Source organism: Galleria mellonella, unplaced genomic scaffold, assembly GCF_026898425.1.
Source record: "Galleria mellonella isolate WM207_F2 unplaced genomic scaffold, CSIRO_AGI_GalMel_v1 utg246, whole genome shotgun sequence".
In the NCBI taxonomy this organism is placed as follows: Eukaryota; Metazoa; Arthropoda; class Insecta; order Lepidoptera; family Pyralidae; genus Galleria; species Galleria mellonella.
In genome coordinates, this window is record NW_026442050.1 from 1,102,937 (window position 1) to 1,121,275 (window position 18,339).

Genomic DNA, 18,339 nt, shown 5'->3' on the forward strand with positions numbered 1-18,339 from the left:
AATTTTATTGCGAGCTAGGATTTCATAGGGAATTTTTACATGGGCGAGGGATAGGCTGCAGGGTCTCTTTTAAAACATCACCAAAAACCGAACTACAGTTGTCAACCCGCTTGCCAGTCAGGGCAACTATTGGCCCTTCTTATGGGGGAACCTTATGTTCAGCAATAGACAATTAACGGTTGACATGAATTTTTAAGTTTTATCTTTAACTCTTTTTACTCTTCTACCGTTTTTTTTTTTTCAATTTCTCAAAGGTTGATTAAGTGATCCCTTTATAAGTCCGACATTGTACATTATTTTTCCAGAGTAAATATGTACAATAAAGATTATGCAATAACCTTTCTCAATAGTTGTTCATGCAATATAAAGAAGAACTATGTAAAGTTCTTTGCTGCTCCTATAGTTCTTACGACCTGAACTTTCTTAAAAAAAAAAAAACTTTACGAACAACAAAAGCAAAGCTCGCCTGTTGTAGATCATTATAAGCAATTTCTAAAAGTATCCGCGATTTTAAATGTTTTTTTTTGTATAAATGATTTAAAATAGGCAACGATAACGGGTAATAAATCCGGCCCGAAGGACCAAATGTTACATAAAGGAATTTCGGTGGAATATTGAAAGATACTGTCTTGATTTGCCTGCATTATTAATTTAATTTATTTTTATGAAATATTTTCGCCAACTCTCATTTTTACTTTGTGTGTTCTTTTTACATTATTTAGAGTTGGACTTCCATTTAGATCTTCACTATATAACATAATAAATATGAATATGAGTATGTTTGTTTGTTGCCTGTTTGCGTCTGCGCTGAGCCAATCACTATGAGATTTAGTAATACATACTATAAATGTGTAATACTAAAATTCATATACTAAATAAGTCAGTGAACATATCTCAGTTCAAGTAAAACCTACTCCCCTATATACGGAGTTTGACAGCCCCATTGCTAGCAATATGCCTTATTAGGTCGACCTCCACGTGGTTCCCCCTGGCAATCATCGAAAACAATTCTTGTTGAATTCGTCACGATAGGCTAACTGACCTACTTCATCCTCACCTATCATCCTTCACTGGTGCCCCACCGGTGTATACCAATAGCACGGGTGGGGTTACCATTCCATTATCATCTATTAAAAAACTCCCCTATATACTGGGTACTTGTCACAAAGGAGTTTTCTGTTTTTTGGGAGTAAAATTTTGACTTACATACTTAATATTATGTGTCTGAACGTGTCTGGACATAAAATACGAATAAATAGAAATCAATAAATTTTGGGGAGAAGGGATTGTTAGTAATGCAGACTACCAGTCTCATTGCTAGCAATATACCCTGTCAGGTCGACCTCCACGTGGTTCCACCTGGAAACCATCGTGTTGAATTCCAGATGTATTAATCACGATGTGCTAACTGACTTGCTTTTTCATTCTCGTCTATCATCCTTCACTAGTGCCCCGCCAGCGTATACCGTTAGCGCAGGCGGGGATTACCATTCCATTATCATCCATTAAAAAAAAAAATGACAATAAATTTTACACCTACGTAATAAGTTTACGTTTTATTAGAAATTTCGCAGCGGTACCCTAACATTTATTGATGTAAGCCACAGTTTGGACGGACGTCATCCGAAAGAGGTCGCCTCGCCTCCCACCGTAAAAACAATAAATTCGACTTAGGAAAGTTATTATGTCACACATAAGTTCTGGTGATATACTAAGCAATATATTGCTACGTTTTGACATCGGTCAGGTACAGTCGTCCACGAAAATGGCCGCACTGATGCCTAATGGTCCTTATTGTAATGCAATACGGTTGACTGTCCATCAGTCTGCATCCACACTGTACCGGTGAAGGGACATAAAATTAAATTAGATACTTTTGTGAGTGGTATCAGTCGAGCTATTTATCTATTTTACGGACCAATACGGCATATTGTTGATGTGTTTTTTTTTTGTTGTTGCCTATATGTTTATGAGTGTGGGAATGCACCTTTTAAAATGAGTTAGTGTGTGTACAAACACAGGTAGGTACATGTAGACTACTGTACCCTACAACAGATGTAACAAAAAATCTATTTCATGATAAATTTAATTTTAAAACAAGCACTTTTAAATTGTAATTTTTTTATGAATCTATTGCAAGGTTCGGAGAGTTGTTACCTGTTGAGAAGAGCCCGCAAGAAACTCAACAGTTACTCTTTTAAATCTCTGTTAACATTATGTGTATTTATTTAAATGTACTATATCTAAAATTACGTGGTCATTAAAAAGCCCGTGCATAATCGACTAACATCATGCACATTTGTCATTCAAGTAATCGTTTAGTGTGAAATAGGCTTTGTTCAAAAAGTGTATTTTTAATAAAGGTTTTTTAAAAAAGCCTATGGACGCCTACAACACTAGGGTTGTCACGTGCGCGTTGCCGATCCTGAAGAAACCTTAATACACTAATAACAATAATTAATTGTTTATAATTACTCCTCTCCATCCAAAGGTTGCCTGGAAGAGATCGCTTTTAGCGATAAGGTCGCCCATTGTTTTCTCATTGTGATTATTTCTTGTAATTGTTTATATTTATAATAAGTTTACTATTGTAATCTTTTGGAGGAAACAATAAAGAGGATCTATCTATCTATCTATCTACACCCTTTTTGAAAAACTTCATACTGTAGTCTCTAGGGAAAGCCCTGTTAGAAAAAATAAAATAAAGTCTGCCCTCCTGTGAAAGGTGTTTAATGTAATAATACATTGTAATACACTAAATCTATAAATTTTGACGTATAAAATTACCATTGAATCTTATTACACAGAGTAAACCAAATTTAATTACTGTGGAGTTTTCTTGAACTCTGTTTTAGATCATCAGATCCGCCCTTAACTGTCCACTGCTGAACATAAGCCTTCCCTAGAACGGGAGTTTTGCCAGTAGTTGCCACGCTTGGCAGACGGGTTGGCAACCGCAGTTAGGCTTTCAGTGATGTTTTAAGAGGAACACTGCTGCTCATCCGTAGCCTTGTTCTAAATAGTGTGTTAAATTATTGTATGGCAAGACCGAAGAATTAAATAATAAAATGAATAGTTGAATTTACTTACCAGAGGGAGACTTTGTACAAAAGTCGATTGCTTGGGTACCTCTGTCCCATTCGTGTTTCAACCGTGAAGCAGCTGTGTTTGCATGGCTGTGTTTCGGTTTGAACGGTGGGATATGGCGTGAATTTACAGGGTACAGAGGAATAACACCTGAGTCCTCAGGAATGGCAACCCATGGAGGGTATCATGAGCGAAACAGTATACTCTGTTATGTCCATGGTACTGCTCATGTGTATAGGCGACGGTTACCACTTTCCATCAGGTAGGCCGTCAGCTTGTAAGCTATTCTAAATTGTATAAAAAAAAATCTTGCATAGAAAATAATAAACAAGAAATAAACAAGTTAAAGAGACGTCTTTAAAGTCCGTGTTCACCACTCACCATTTTTGCGTGACCACTCACAAAGCGCTAATGTATTGACAACAAATTTGCGATAAGGAATGTTTTCAACGACAAAAACCCCATAAATAATGGAGTTAGAAGGAACCAATCGAATAAAATGACCGATTTATCGCAATCGAATCAGTAAATCACAGTTCGTCCTCATTAAAAATGGACTTTTTGTGTAAAATTTAAGACGACAGATTCCGTCACGCATCGCGTGACGAATAAATAACTCCCAATATCGATAAACATTATTAATAGAATATAAATATCTAATTGGGAACCGGATCTAATGTTTTTTTCTACAAAAAAATATACGCTTTCTAGATTGGGCGTTGCAACTTCAAAAACGTTGTCCAAGCAAGTATCAATTTGAAGCTCTCAGGATCTATTTTTTGTTTTATACAACTTAGAATGGCAATCAAGCTGACGGCCCACCTGATGGAAAGTGGTAACCGTCGCCTATAGACATGAGCAGTACCATGGACATAACAGAGTATACTGTTCCGCCCATGATACACCCCCAGGCGTTGCCATTCCTGAGGACTTAGGTGTTATTCCTTTGTACCCAGTAAATTCACGCCATATCCCACCCTTCAAACCGAAACACAGCCATGCAAACACAACTGCTTCACGGTTGAAACACGAATGGGACAGAGGTACCCAAAGTCCCTCCCTTTTCGTGTTCATCAATAATACGATATTAATTAAAATAATGCAGACAAGTTCTATCAAGTCCCATTGTGAACTATTAACTCTATAAAAAAAAATAGCCTACGACCCATTCTGGGACCTACCAAATATATACAAAAAAATTCATAAAAATCGGTCAAGTCGTTTCGTAAATTAAATAAATATTGCTTACTTTAAATTACAAACCTAAAAATAGCGAACTGATCTGTATGGTACTTGATTATGTTCCATAATTATGGATCTGGCAATGCCTACCTAAAGCCAACTTTACTGCTGTAGTAAAATTAACTACGTTTGAATTCCTATTGATTGACCTCAGTTTTACTTTATGGTCGATAGATAGGTATACTTTATCCTTCTTTCTTTTCTTTTCTTCATTAGAAAGACGAGAACGAGTCAAGAATCTCCGGAACCGGATTCCATGCATGAGACGAATTATGATCCTACAAGATGCAAAAGATGTCTTTGACACTGTTGTCTGTGACTACCACGCAAGGGATTAGGCGTGAAGTTAGATATATTTTCCTACTTTCTATAGGTTGCAAATACGTTATTCGCCTGATCATTGTATCGTCTAGCAGCGACGATATTAAACATGTTTCATTTATTTTGGCACGCGTCTACTGGCGACCTTTTCTACCTGACATCTGATTTGAAATACGAGGGCTGACATGCAGTCTGCGACGATCTTTACGGTACATTGGTTAAGCTGGTCTCCCCACGTTGTGATGGATTGGTCTGTAATTAGGTGGGCATGTTGAAATCTGATTTCTTTACTATGTTGTTGAAGAAAGTTAAGGACTTTATGTGGTCGAATATTTGATTTTCACCGATTCATGTTTTGCAATTAAGTGGCATATGTCTCTCATTGGGGTAGGCAGGAACAATGGAACACCAGATGTTTCGATTCAAACAGGCCTCTTTCGCTGCCTTCACATTCATCTATGTATGTGCCTCCCACCAAATTGTTTATAGTTACTCCTCTCCATCCAAAAGTTGCCTGGAAGAGATCGCTTTTAGCGATAAGGTCGCCCATTGTTTTCTCACTGTGATTATATCTTGTAATTATTTATATTTATAATAAGTTAACTATTGTAATCTTTTGGAGGAAATAAAGAGTATCCATCTATCTATCTATGCATACACGTTAGCCATTTTACAGGTTCTTATAATCTGGCTCCTCTTCAGCACGTAGTTTTATAACTTCTCCAATAATGATGATACCTTGTTAATCCTAGACAAATTGTTGCCTTTTGTCAATTTGGTTTACTTGTTGCAATCTCAGTATCGAATATTAAACATATAAATAGAACTTCCAAAATCCAAATTAATGTATGAATCATTTAAAAATGATTGTCGATTCATTCATTCATTATTGGGCAGGTAATTCTATTCTATATATAGAAAAAAAAAGTGTCAACTTTACATTAGATCGAAAATATCGTTTAAAAAAAAACAGATTATAACTAATTTTCGTAAAAAAAGGCACAGACTTTTCGACAGTCACTAGTTGTTAATATAGTATTTGTATATGTAATATTTGTTAGAAACACTATATTTAATATTATAATATGGCAACTCTAAAATTGCCTTCGCTCTTTCTTCCGTTACAACAATCGTCCAATATGCAAGTATATGTGTAAAAATATAATTACAATAAATATATTGTAAATTGAAAAGTTGGTTTTGCATTATAAAGTACAAATTCCAACAATATTTTTAAAGATGTTAGTTACTTAATCATGCTTGGTCACTTAGTTTGGAATTTTTATGTATAGATAGACTAAATTTAATCCTACATAACTTCTAATATGAATTCTCTTGGACAAAGTCGCGAGTATTAATTAGTGTGTGTCTACTTTAACATTGTCTCAATTATTTCTTTATAATAATAAATCAATTGCAACAGCGCCGCCAGTGCATCATGCGCAAAGTGCCGCTGTCATAGGTGCGCGCGCGCAATTAACACTTGCCAACTGATATATCGCGCGATTATGCCGCCATTTTGATTATGACGCGCCATTTTGTCGTCGGACTATTTCAAGAGCTTTGTCTCTGCGACGTGATGAGTGGTCAGATCTGTGCCAGTTTATGGCTTAATCCCGGTATTGTGTTAATAGACATTCCGAATTTAATTGTTATCGTTTGAAATGTGTTTTTGCTAATTTATAAATACACTAGCTGTACCAGCGGCTTCGTTCGTGGGATTTGAATAAGAAATGACCTTTTTTTTTAATTTTAAATGTCAAACATAATAATTTATTTAGGTTTAATTTTTTTATTCAAAGTAAAGGTTGAAATTGTATGTTTTTGCTTCTTATAATGGCATCAATGAAGACGATTGATTTAACAATGATCAAGTCACTTTACATTAATAAGATATCGATTTTTTTCCTAGATTAAATTATTTTTCAAATTCACATTTATATAATATAGATAATATGGCAACCCCAAAAGAATCTCAACTCATGTTACTACATTTTGTTTCCTGCGTATCTTTGTAAAAAGAAAACAAAAGAAGAATCTATATCAACTCTAAAACTGTGCCGCATCTCAAAGGGTTAACATAAATATGTCTTTAACACAACTGTCATTATCTCTGTGACAAATACAAGCGACTTGTGGACCGCATCGCTACTCTCGTTTCCGATTATTGTATTGACGACTCTACGGTGAAGGTAATAGGAACTATTTGGGGGGGCTTAATTATAATTTCTTATAAGTGTGTGAGGCGTAAAACATCTGTCATTGGTTAACAAATACAGACAGAAATTGATGCGCGCACGGACAGTGAAAAACGCGGAATCATGCGTCCGGCGATTTATTTTTAGTCGCGCAGCTGTCGCGTCGCATCGGCGCGGATCAAATCGGCCGTTCCTCAAACAGATAGATAGATAGATAATTTATTTGCATTACTTACAGCACACGAATTACAATACAAGCATACACATAATACACAGTAAAAGAGTCTAAAAGAATGAAAAACAAAAGAGAGCACCAAAAAAGAAAACAAAAAGCAAAATATATAAAACAACAATTTACTTCTTTCATGCGTGTGCCATAGTAATACAAAATATTCTGCTGTGGCCAACAGAGTATGTCCTAGACCAGATAGGTGGATGGGACTCGGTCTATTTAAAAAAAAATACTTGGTCATTTTGACTGCATTTTTTTATACAGAGCGAAATATTTAACAGCGGTCTCCCATTACAACTGAACATTTTCACTTTTTGAATTTTTGATTCACAAAATTTCTGTCCTTATGTCATTCCTTTAATATGGGTAGATTTTTTAAGACAATTTACGTTCAGTTAAAATGGAATGAATGAATGAATGAATGAAAACTATTTAAAGAATGCTACAAATTATAAAGATTAACAATGTCAAACGATTTTTAGGGCGCCATTTTGAAAAAAGAAATGGGTGCTGTCAAATTATTATTTATTTAAATATTATAGTTAATGAGTGAGGACACAAGTTATTTTAAGCTTCAGAGAGATATCAGAATGTAAATCAATTGTTTTATATGTAAACAAAAACATAATTATTAGAAGATATATACAATAAAACAGTTTCATATTTAAACTAACGCGAGAGGGAGTCTGTTTATCTAAATATGTTAATAAGACGTAGAATAAAGTCTTCTGTCTTAATTTATTGTATATTTAAATGGAATAGGGACTAAGAAATGTAATGTCCATGTGACTAATCACAGTACCCGACGTATTTCAAGTCGGTTGAATGTAGAACTAGATATGCATTAAAGCAACGGGGTGCTATCTGTATTTGATCTGTCCAGTTTATTACAAAGCAATTTATATCCAATTTGCATAACTATAAGTATTGTTTTATTTATATTATAAAATAAAAAAACTCTCACGACCGAAATCTTTAATAGGATAGTCAGAGGTATTTTTTTTTTTAATAAATGATAACAGAATGGTAACTCCGCCTGCGCTATCGGTATGTGCTGACGGGGCATAAGTGAAGGGTAATAGGCGAGAACGGAAGCAGGTGAGTTGGCCCATAGTGACGTATTCAAAGATAAACCACGATGGTTTCCAGGGGAACTGCGTGGAGGTCGACCTGATAGGGTATTTTGCTATCGGGTTGCTAGTCCTGATTACTAACAATCTCTTCTCCTCCCTCGAATGCAATTGTGTATTAATTCCGTTGTGGTAATATAGTATACACTTTCAGACGTAAAAGAAATTTTCCAAATCCGTTTATAATTGACAGAGTTATGAGGTAACAAACAGGAAAGAAAGAAAAAACCGAATCACAGAACACTAATGTATTATAATATTTATTGTTTAATGACATGCGTGTATGGTGTTAGTCGAATATGCACGGACCTCTTAATGACCATGTAATTTTGGACGTAGTACATTTAAATAAATACACATAATGTTAACAGATATTTAAAAGAGTAAGTGTTGAGTTTCTTGCGGGTTCTTCTCAACAGATAACAACTTTCTGAACCCTACAATACCTAGATTTAAAAAAAAAAGACAATTTAAAAATGCTTGTAAATAAGCCTATTTAAATCAAGATTTTTATATGCAACTTATAATGCCAAATAAGCTGACAGCCTAATTGAAAATGGTAACCGTCACCTATAAACATGAGCAGTATCATGGACATAACAGACTATACTGTTTCGCCTGTGAAACCCTCCATGCGTTGCCATTCCTGAGGACTAAGGTGTTATTCCTCTGTATCCTGTAATTACACTGCCATATCCCACCTATTAAACTGAAACACAGCCATGCAAACACAATTGCTTCACGGTTGAAACACGAATGAGACAGAGGTGCTCAAGCAAACGACTTTTATACAAAGTCTCTTTGGCAAGTTTGAATTTATTCTGTGACTAAATAGAGAACTTCCTTGTTTTTGTAGTCGGTTGATAAAAATATATTGTACACGTGGAATATAATGTATCTCTGATTACAGTAATGACATTGCTAATCCATTTCATATGATCGTAGCGACGAGGCCGTATATATTTGCCGATATGATTACCTTTCATCGAGCGAAATGTGCCTTTGTACAAGTAAACACATTTGTACTACTTATTCTACCCATTTACATATTATTATTTTTTAAATTTTCTAAAAATTCACATCTTCCCTCTTAAAGAGAGATGGCAAACTAACCCGCGCAGAAGCACAGTCGGGTTAGGGCCCCAGGGAGAGAAACCGGCGTACAATGTGGCGTACAAAGAAAGATGCAGAAGGCGGTGCTCTTAGATACTGCATCTAAGAGCACCGCCTTCTGCATCTTTCTCGGGAGTGAGCCGCCTCGGAATCCCAACCGTCTGAGATGTTGTTCCAGACTAGTTGGAATAAGAGCGTTCACCGACAAAACGATTGGAATGATTTTGGTGGACGTCACCCCCAACATTTCGGTAACCTTGTGAGCCAAGTCGAGATATTTTCTCTTTTTCTTGGTTTTGGTTTTATTATTATTCTATCAACCGTTAACTGTCCACTGTTGAACATAAGCCTCTTTCTATTGGGAATTTTGCCAGTAACTTCCATGCTTGGCAGGCACGTGGGCAACTGTAGTTAAGCTTTGATTTTTTAAGCGCTTGACTATTAAATTTCCTTAGTCGCCTCTTTCGATACCCACGGGGTCTCCCATAAGAGGGATTTTGCTATCAGAATAGAACCAAACCTATGTAAACGATATGGGTCCGGTATAGAATGGACTACTCCTTTCTTGCCCGTGAATGTCGTTAGAAGCGACTATGGGAACATAATAGTGGAAAGATGGGCAGCAGCGTTCCACTTAAAACATCACTAAAAGCCTAATTGCTGTTGCTAACCCTCTTGTCAAGCACAGCATTCGAGGCAAACCCTTCCCTCTCGTGGGGGAGACCTATTTATTGTTTATATTATTGCTAGTAATGCGAACTACCAGTCTCATTGCTAGCAATATACGCTGTCAGGTTGACCATCACGTGATTCACTTTGGAAACCATCGTGGTTAATTCCAAATGTAAATGTAAATTCTCGCCTATCACCCCTCACTGGTGCCCCGTCAGCGTATACCGTTAGCGCAAGCGGGGTAACCATTCCATTATCATTTATTAAACGACCCAGACAAACCCGCAGGATACAGCTAGTAAATTAAAAAAACCTTGTAATGTTAAAATAAACACAGCTGTAAATAAATACATTAACAACGTGAGCACACATATACAAATCTACGACACGGTATTTCTTTATAATAATCACAGTGTAATCACGTCTCTACGCATAAATCAAACGTTATGACGCGTCTGTCCGTATATATTATACAGGCCCATGATTTCAAAGGGCTAATAAGAATGTTATTTTGTATTATATAAATAATATTAATACAAGCCCAACGGAATTAAAGTCAGCGGCGCGGAGCGGACATAATTTGCTACAAGTCAACGTTTTTTTATGTAAATGCCCTCGGAATCCTTACCTGGTTTATTCTGGTTCACTTTATCTAAGCCATTATTGTGTATTTGTAAATCTAATTTTTATGCTACTTACGAATAGAATGACAGACAAGCTGACGGCCCACCTGATGGAAAGTGGTAACCGTCGCCTATAGACGTGAGCAGTACCATGGACAACAGAGTATACCGTTTTGCCTATGATATTCCCTATGCGTTGCCATTCCTGAGGACTCAGGTGTTATTGCTTTGTACCCTGTAAATTCACTGCCATATCCCACCCTTCAAACCGAAACACAGCCATGCAAACACAACTGCTTTAGGGGGAAAGGGTTTGTTAGTAATGGGGTCTGGTTTCCCTAAAACGAGCAATACATACTATCAGGTCGACCTCCACGCGGTTTTCCTTGGAAACTATCGTGATTAATTCTAGTGGAATTTGTCACGATTGGCTAACTGACCTGCTTTTTCATCCTCACCTATTATCCCTCACTGGTGTCCCGCCAGCGTATACCGTTAGCGCAGGTGAAGTTACTATTTCATGATCATCCATTGAAACAAAAAAACACACTGCTTCATGGTAGAAACACGAATTGGACAGAGATGACCAAGCAAACGACTTGAGTACAAGATTTTGTGCTAAAGTCGTATAGCCCTCTGTCTATATTTATATATTTTAACTACAATACCTATATATTGGTTCAATAATATATTAAAAGTATATTATCCAAAAAATAATATTGGATATATAGATAGATTGGTGATAGAACAAAAGTATGTTCTACAATATTGAAGGAAATATCAATAACTACAAAATACTTCACGATACTATATGTCCAACTATTATCGTTATGTCACAATAATCACTTTTTAAAATGTTGTAAAAATGAACACCCGTGCAAAGCCGGGACGGCCCGCTAGTCGTTTATATTATCCTAATAGCGTTTCAATATTTTTTTTTTTGTATTAAAAATTAAACTTTTCGAAAGTCCAACACGAACGGAACCCCTCAATAATTAACAGTATTAACAGAAAAATCTTCAATAAAATCGGACATTTAATTTTTTATTCACACTTTTAGATTTCCCAAATGCGAATATATGTAATTTGTATAACAATATTAAAATATTAATGTAGAGTTCATAATAAAAAAAATTGGGGTCGAAACGCAAACAGATTTTAAAACGGAGGTATAATCGATTTACATAAATTTAATAAGTCGTAAAAATATCAATAAACACATTTTATAACTAGCTCGGTTCTGGCGCGGCGGTCGCTAAACTGCTCTGTGTCTACTGAAGAAATAGATTTCGAGCTTCTTATTAAAAAAAAAGTACCAAAATTCAACGCTGACAATTAGATTAACTTATCTGTGTGGTAATGAAGTAATAATACAATATTTTACTCGAAATGTATAACAAAGTGGGTACATTATACTTCGCAATAATTCCGCCAATCATAGTTTTATTATTTTAGTCTCCCCATAAGGGGAGTTTTGCCAATAGTTGCCACGCTTGGCAGGCGGGTTGACGACCGCGGTTAGACTTCAGAGATGTTTTAAGAGGGACGCTGTTGCTCATCCCTCGCTCTCTCTTAGTCGCCTCTTACGACACCCACGGAAAAAGAAGGGGTGGCACATGCTATGCTACTGTACTATGCTGGGGCTACACGGCGCCCAATTATAGTTACGCTACAAGAAATAAAAACAAATTGGAACTGCCAAGAACACAACTCACAAAAACTATGAAACAAGACATTTATCCAAAATTAGAAATGTATAATAAATTACCTAAAATTGCCAATTAATTTACGCAATTGCCGAGAAATACATTTAAAAAAATAAAGACTTTTTTTAAGCAACATTCTTTTTATAACGTGACCGAATACCTTAATGTTAATATTAAATTATGATATATCATTATTTATTTATTTTTAATTGTAGTAAATTTGACAATTCCAATTTCAAAATTTGTAATATTTTTTATATTTATTTTTTATATCAAATGTTATTATCATTCACTATAAACTGCGTAATAGGAGAAGAAAGTGTACCAGTAAAAGACTGTAGAAAATTCGTTTGCTTGATCTCTGCTGTCCCATTCGTGTTTCGATTATGAAGCAATACAATTGCTTTTTGCATAGCTGTGTTATAATTTCAAGTAACTTCTTGTGCGTATCAAAATGCACTAGTTATGTTTTATATTCCTAGTTATATTTATAGTTATATATGTTATATATTTTATACAACATAACCTTCAAGAAAAGAGCATATTCCTTTTTAAAAGGCCGGCAGCACACCTGCAATGCCGTTGGTGTTGTGGGTGATCATGGGTGGCGGTAGTCACTTACCATCAGGTGAGCCGCATGATCGTTTGCCCCCTATGTTATAAAAAAAAATATATTAAAATTGGCTGATTATTTTAAATACACAATCGTGACTTAAAGTCATGTTAAATCCTTTACAGGTAAATAATACCTACATACCTGCTTTTTTAATAACATTCCGACGTTTATATTTAAAATATATGTAAACAACGTGAAAGTTTAAAATTAACTATTGGCTAATTATATAATAAGAAATAACATTCCTAACATACGTTAGGTACGATTCCAAAACTAACATGTAATATTAAATCTTTAATCAAACTCCCCCACCCCTATTATTGACGTCGCTCGAAAAAAGTCGCACAGCCATAGTCTGCCGTCAATCCGCGCAACAATAACATATTTCTAGTGGAGGCTCATTGTGTTGGCCGTAATAAACTATCCACAGAAGTTATTCCGGGCGGTTTATAGCCGCTTCTGACATATTTGTGATGGTCTGAAGATAGGGATCCTCATAGATTTATAGATTCCGAGCGATTTCTTCCCATTTTCTGTTCGGTCATTCTTTGTGGCGTTTTTTTTGTTTTGTTCCGCTTATGATTTAGTGTTATGTGTTCGGTTCGAGCTCTCTTCAATGTTGTGTTTAAAATTTTATGTCTATTCAGTTATGTTGATAGTGTTCTTATATTTGAGCTTTCAAAAATCCGATAAATCCAGTGGGAGACTTTGTACGAACGTCATTTGCTTGGCTACCTCTGTCCTATTCGTGTTTCAACCGTAAAGCAGTTGTGTTTGCATGGCTGTGCGGTTTTAAGCGTGGGATATGGCGTGAATTTACTGGGTACAGAGGAATAACACCTGGGTCCTCAGGAATGGCAACGCATGGGGGGTATTATGGGCGAAACAGTATACCTTGTTACGTCCATGCTACTGCTCATGTCTATAGGTGACGGTTACCACTTTCCATCAGGTGGACCGTCAACTTGTTTGCCATTCTGAGTTGTATAAAAAAAAATTATATATTCCGCCACGACTTCTTAAAGACAGAGGTTCTAAATTCATCTCGCTTTCGAGGACCGACAGGGGCTCGTACTATTATTATTATTATTGGAAGACGCCTTTTCTATCTGAAAAAGCCCGTCTTTCAAAGTTCTTTGCATTTTCATGCTTTCAAAAACGTCGGGCTTTTGAAATAAATAAATAAATAAATAAAAACCTGTGACACTGCGATCTTTCCATGATCTTTTCTCTTCATTTTAAAGTTCGCTGCTAATTCCAATTAGTGATAAGAGTTTTAAGATATCTTTTGCAGCGATGTTTTTATCACCTCAGGATATAGAGTGTGTTTTCCAAAGGAGATTTAACGTTTATGTATGAATGGGCTACAGCCACTAATTGAGTGCTGCGGCGTTTCTTCATTATGACTAAATTTGCAAACAATTTTTGGGCTTATCCTAGCTCAGCTATATGCTTAGTAGAGGAGTAATAAGATATATATTATTTTTGACAATTCCATGCACCGAAAAGTGCGAAGCCGAGCTTGGTTCCCAGTTGTAGGCGACAAAGGAAACCAGGAATGGAAATTGGAATTATATGTTTATTGGTCAAAGGAACTTAGAAGACTAGATTTGTGAAGGCAAGCCAAAATAAAACAATAAAGATAGGTGTCAATTTCTAATTTGGTAAATAATAATATAAAGCTATAAATAATATATATGGCCAGTACTCCACACTAGTATTTTACAGTAATGAACGGGAGGGAATTTAATTATTTACTATCGAATAGAACAGTAACATGTAAACTGCATTGTTAAGTCCGGATACAACTTCAGTAATATCTAGACTGGCTCTCCATTTATCTAGACAAACGTGTCGATGTATTTTTGTCTGCAGTATCAATAAATAATGGATCACGGGTCAAAGTCTGAGAGGCAAGTGTGTTGATTTTAGTTCTACCTTCATGTCGCATTACCACTACCACGGGGTTCGGCATGAGGGACAGTAATACACTTGCATAGAATTATGAAGAATGGATATTTGTTTTCTTCACCATTGTCATATTAGCTTTTAACTCCTTTTTACCAGAGGGAGACTGTACAAAAGTCGTTTGTTTGGGGTCCTCTATTCTATTCGTGTTTCAACCGTAAAACAGTTGTGTTTGCATGGCTGTGTTTCGGTTTGAAGGGTAGGATATGCCGTGAATTTACAGGGTATAGAGGATTAATTGTCATATTTAAAAATAAATTTATTGTAAACTGTACTTCGTGATGATCTTCTTCCCATATTGTAGTTGTCGACTGCTTGTATATAGCAGGATTGCATATGGGGGCGAGAACTTGAAATAGGTATAAGAAAGACTCTGTTTTCCGCACTTAGCCTCCCATTTGGGCCGTTGTGCGTTGAAATAGGTATATATACCTCTTTCAGGTTTAGATTCCATCCAGTTACGATAGCTTTATTAAAAAACAAAGATACAAAAGATACAATAATACACCCATATATGTGTGTATGACTTTATTTATTGCCTTTTAACTAATTAATGCCTCTACTGTCTTCTAGCCGCGGGTACAACCTATTACGGCATTATGAAAATTAAATTAATATGTTATTAAAGGTACATAGGTATAACACCCGAGTGTTCAGGAATACCAATACATGAAATGTATCACGGGTGACGTTATGTCCATTACCACTTTCCATCAGGTCAGAACGTCAGCTTGTTTGCTATTCTAAATTGCATAAAAAATAATATTTGACAATAGCAGTCTTTCTTCTTTAAAATTTCCGTTTAACAATATTAAAGGAGTAACACCGAAGTGCAAACCCAAAATGCGATTGTTTCTGTAATGTATTGGTAATATAAATTTAATGTGTCATTTACGTATAATTTATCGCACAGCCGCCTTATTACCTTGTTAAAATTGTTGATATAATATAATTAATTTTATGTTTATATTGATTTTATCGCTATGAGTATAAACAGCTGTGCAATTATGTAAAAAATTTAAGCACTGAACATAATTCGAAATTCGAATTTGCTATACACAGGGCTACCAAAAATTAAGAAAAAAAATATGTAAGAAAAGAAAACCGATCTCAAGTAAGTAGGTAATTATTGAGAAATTTTTGAAAGCTTCTTAAACAGTTTTTTTTTACTTTTTCTTGCTTGCAATATTTCCACCGTATTGGCTTCAAAATACAAGATTGTAATCTTACAAATATAATAAAATTATAACTACGTGCGAGATATTTAAGAAAAAATAATATGAGATAATATAATTAATTAATATAATTATTTATATTATATTAATAAAACCAATAAATGCTAAAAAATATTTTTAGAAAATTTGTTTGTCTATTTATATGTTTGTTCCGGTATCACATGAAAACTACTACTCAAAATAAGATGCGGTTTTCACAGCATTATTCCTGAAAGTGTAACTTAAAATCTGGTATACGTTTCATCTAAATACGCCATCTAGGAACGGTCTAATTTAATTAGTTTTCCTACTTCCGAAGCCACGCTTACTAAACAAAAAGTTTATTTATAATCAAACAGTTGACATTTGCATCTTATAAAGTGTGACAGTTGTAAATTTAATGAAATCTCATCCTTTCTTTCGATATTAATTTAAAACACTAAAGTGCCGGATGACAGCCCTAATCTTACATGGCGTTATCTCAGACTATTGCGGGACAGATGGCGCTACTATTAGCAGCCGGTTATCAAATTACGTTCGTGTTCGGATACGTATCTGGATTGAATCGTAAATTCATGGTAATGGCTAATCTCGCACTCGGATCGTAACAACAGGGAAGACGGGCGCAATTACTGAAAATAACTGGTGGTATTGACTTGATCGGTCGCCTCGATGCGGCTGAGTGTTGGCTGAGTTGGCTGAAGCTAGTAACTTTGTTACTGTACATATTTAAATAATATTATTTTATGATAAAGCGTTTATTCTGATACAGAGTGTAAATTCTATACATCGGATTTTTTATTAAATTAGGTGTTATTTTTTCAGACATATCACTGATTGGAGTATAAGTAAAGACTCAATAAGGGACAGAAATTGATTAAAAATAAAATGTCATAGGGTTTCAACTAATAATACTCAAGTCTGAACGATGACAGTTTTTTTTTATACAACTTAGAATGACAAACAAGCTGACGGCCCACCTGATGGAAAGTGGTAACATGGACATAACAGAGTATACTGTTTCGCCCATGATACCCCCTATGCGTTGCCATTCCTGAGGACTCAGGTGTTATTCCTCTGTACCCAGTAAATTCACGCCATATCCCACCCTTCAAACCGAAACACAGCCATGCAAACACAACTGTTTCACGGTTGAAACACGAATGGGACAGAGGTACCCAAGCAATCGACTTTCGAATGTATCAATAGATTTGTATTGAATTCTTATGTTTAATAAATGAATAAACAAACAAACTCACTTTCACTTTTCTAATATTAATAAGGACAGTCATACTTATCATACATGAGTCATAAAACTCAATTTTTTTTTCTAATGGATGATAATGGAATAGTAACCCCACCCGCGCTATCGGTATACACCGGCGGGGCACCAGTGAAGGATGATAGGTGAGGATGAAGCAGGTCAGCTAGCCCATCGTGACGAATTCAACAAGAATTGTTCACAATGGTTTCCAGGGGGAACCACGTGGAGGTAGACCTAATAAAGAATATTGCTAGCAATGGGGCTGTCAAACTCCATTGCTAACAATCCCTTTCCCCCCATAAAACTCATATTATAACGTTATAAAAATTTTATTAAACTTTCGCTCTCCGCCTACGCCGTTGAAACAAATATCATGTAATCGTTAGACGTGGCCAATAACAACGATTCTACAAACTTTTAGTGTTATAAATGTACTATTTACGGATTTAGGGTTCCGTACCTAATTGATGGGAAAGGACCTTCATGGTGTTATCCTGTCGGGCTGTTGGAGGGGAGGGATTGTTAATAATGGAGACTAAGAGTCCCATTGCTAGCAATATACCCAACCAGGGCGACCCCCTCGCGGTTCTCCCTGTAAACTATCATGGTTAATTCCTGATGAATTCATCGTGATGGGCTAACTGGCCTGTTTTCATTCTCATCTATCACCCTTCACTTGTGCTCCGCCTGCGTATCCCGTTAGCGCAGGCGGGGTTACCATACCATTTTCACCCATCAAAAAAAATAGGGTTAACATTTCAAAGTAAGATTTCTACTTCAAGTAGTGTAAATACTTTCATATTTGTGTTATATATACCATAGCGATTTTTCTGTAGTCTGACCTCAACCTTTGTAGACCGGAAAATAAAAAATTGTAACGTCTTTTGTTCTTACAACAACACAGAATACACAGAGCAAAAAAATTACTTTTGTATACACAAAAAAGTTCCATC

General features: G+C 35.7%; 1 protein-coding gene across 1 annotated transcript in view; it reads left to right on the forward strand.

The window, feature by feature from the left end:
* The window catches only part of LOC113519503 (protein tiptop-like), a 418,186-nt gene that overhangs the window by 159,288 nt on the left and 240,559 nt on the right, over window positions 1-18,339 (forward strand). The gene's annotated exons all lie outside the window — the stretch shown is intronic.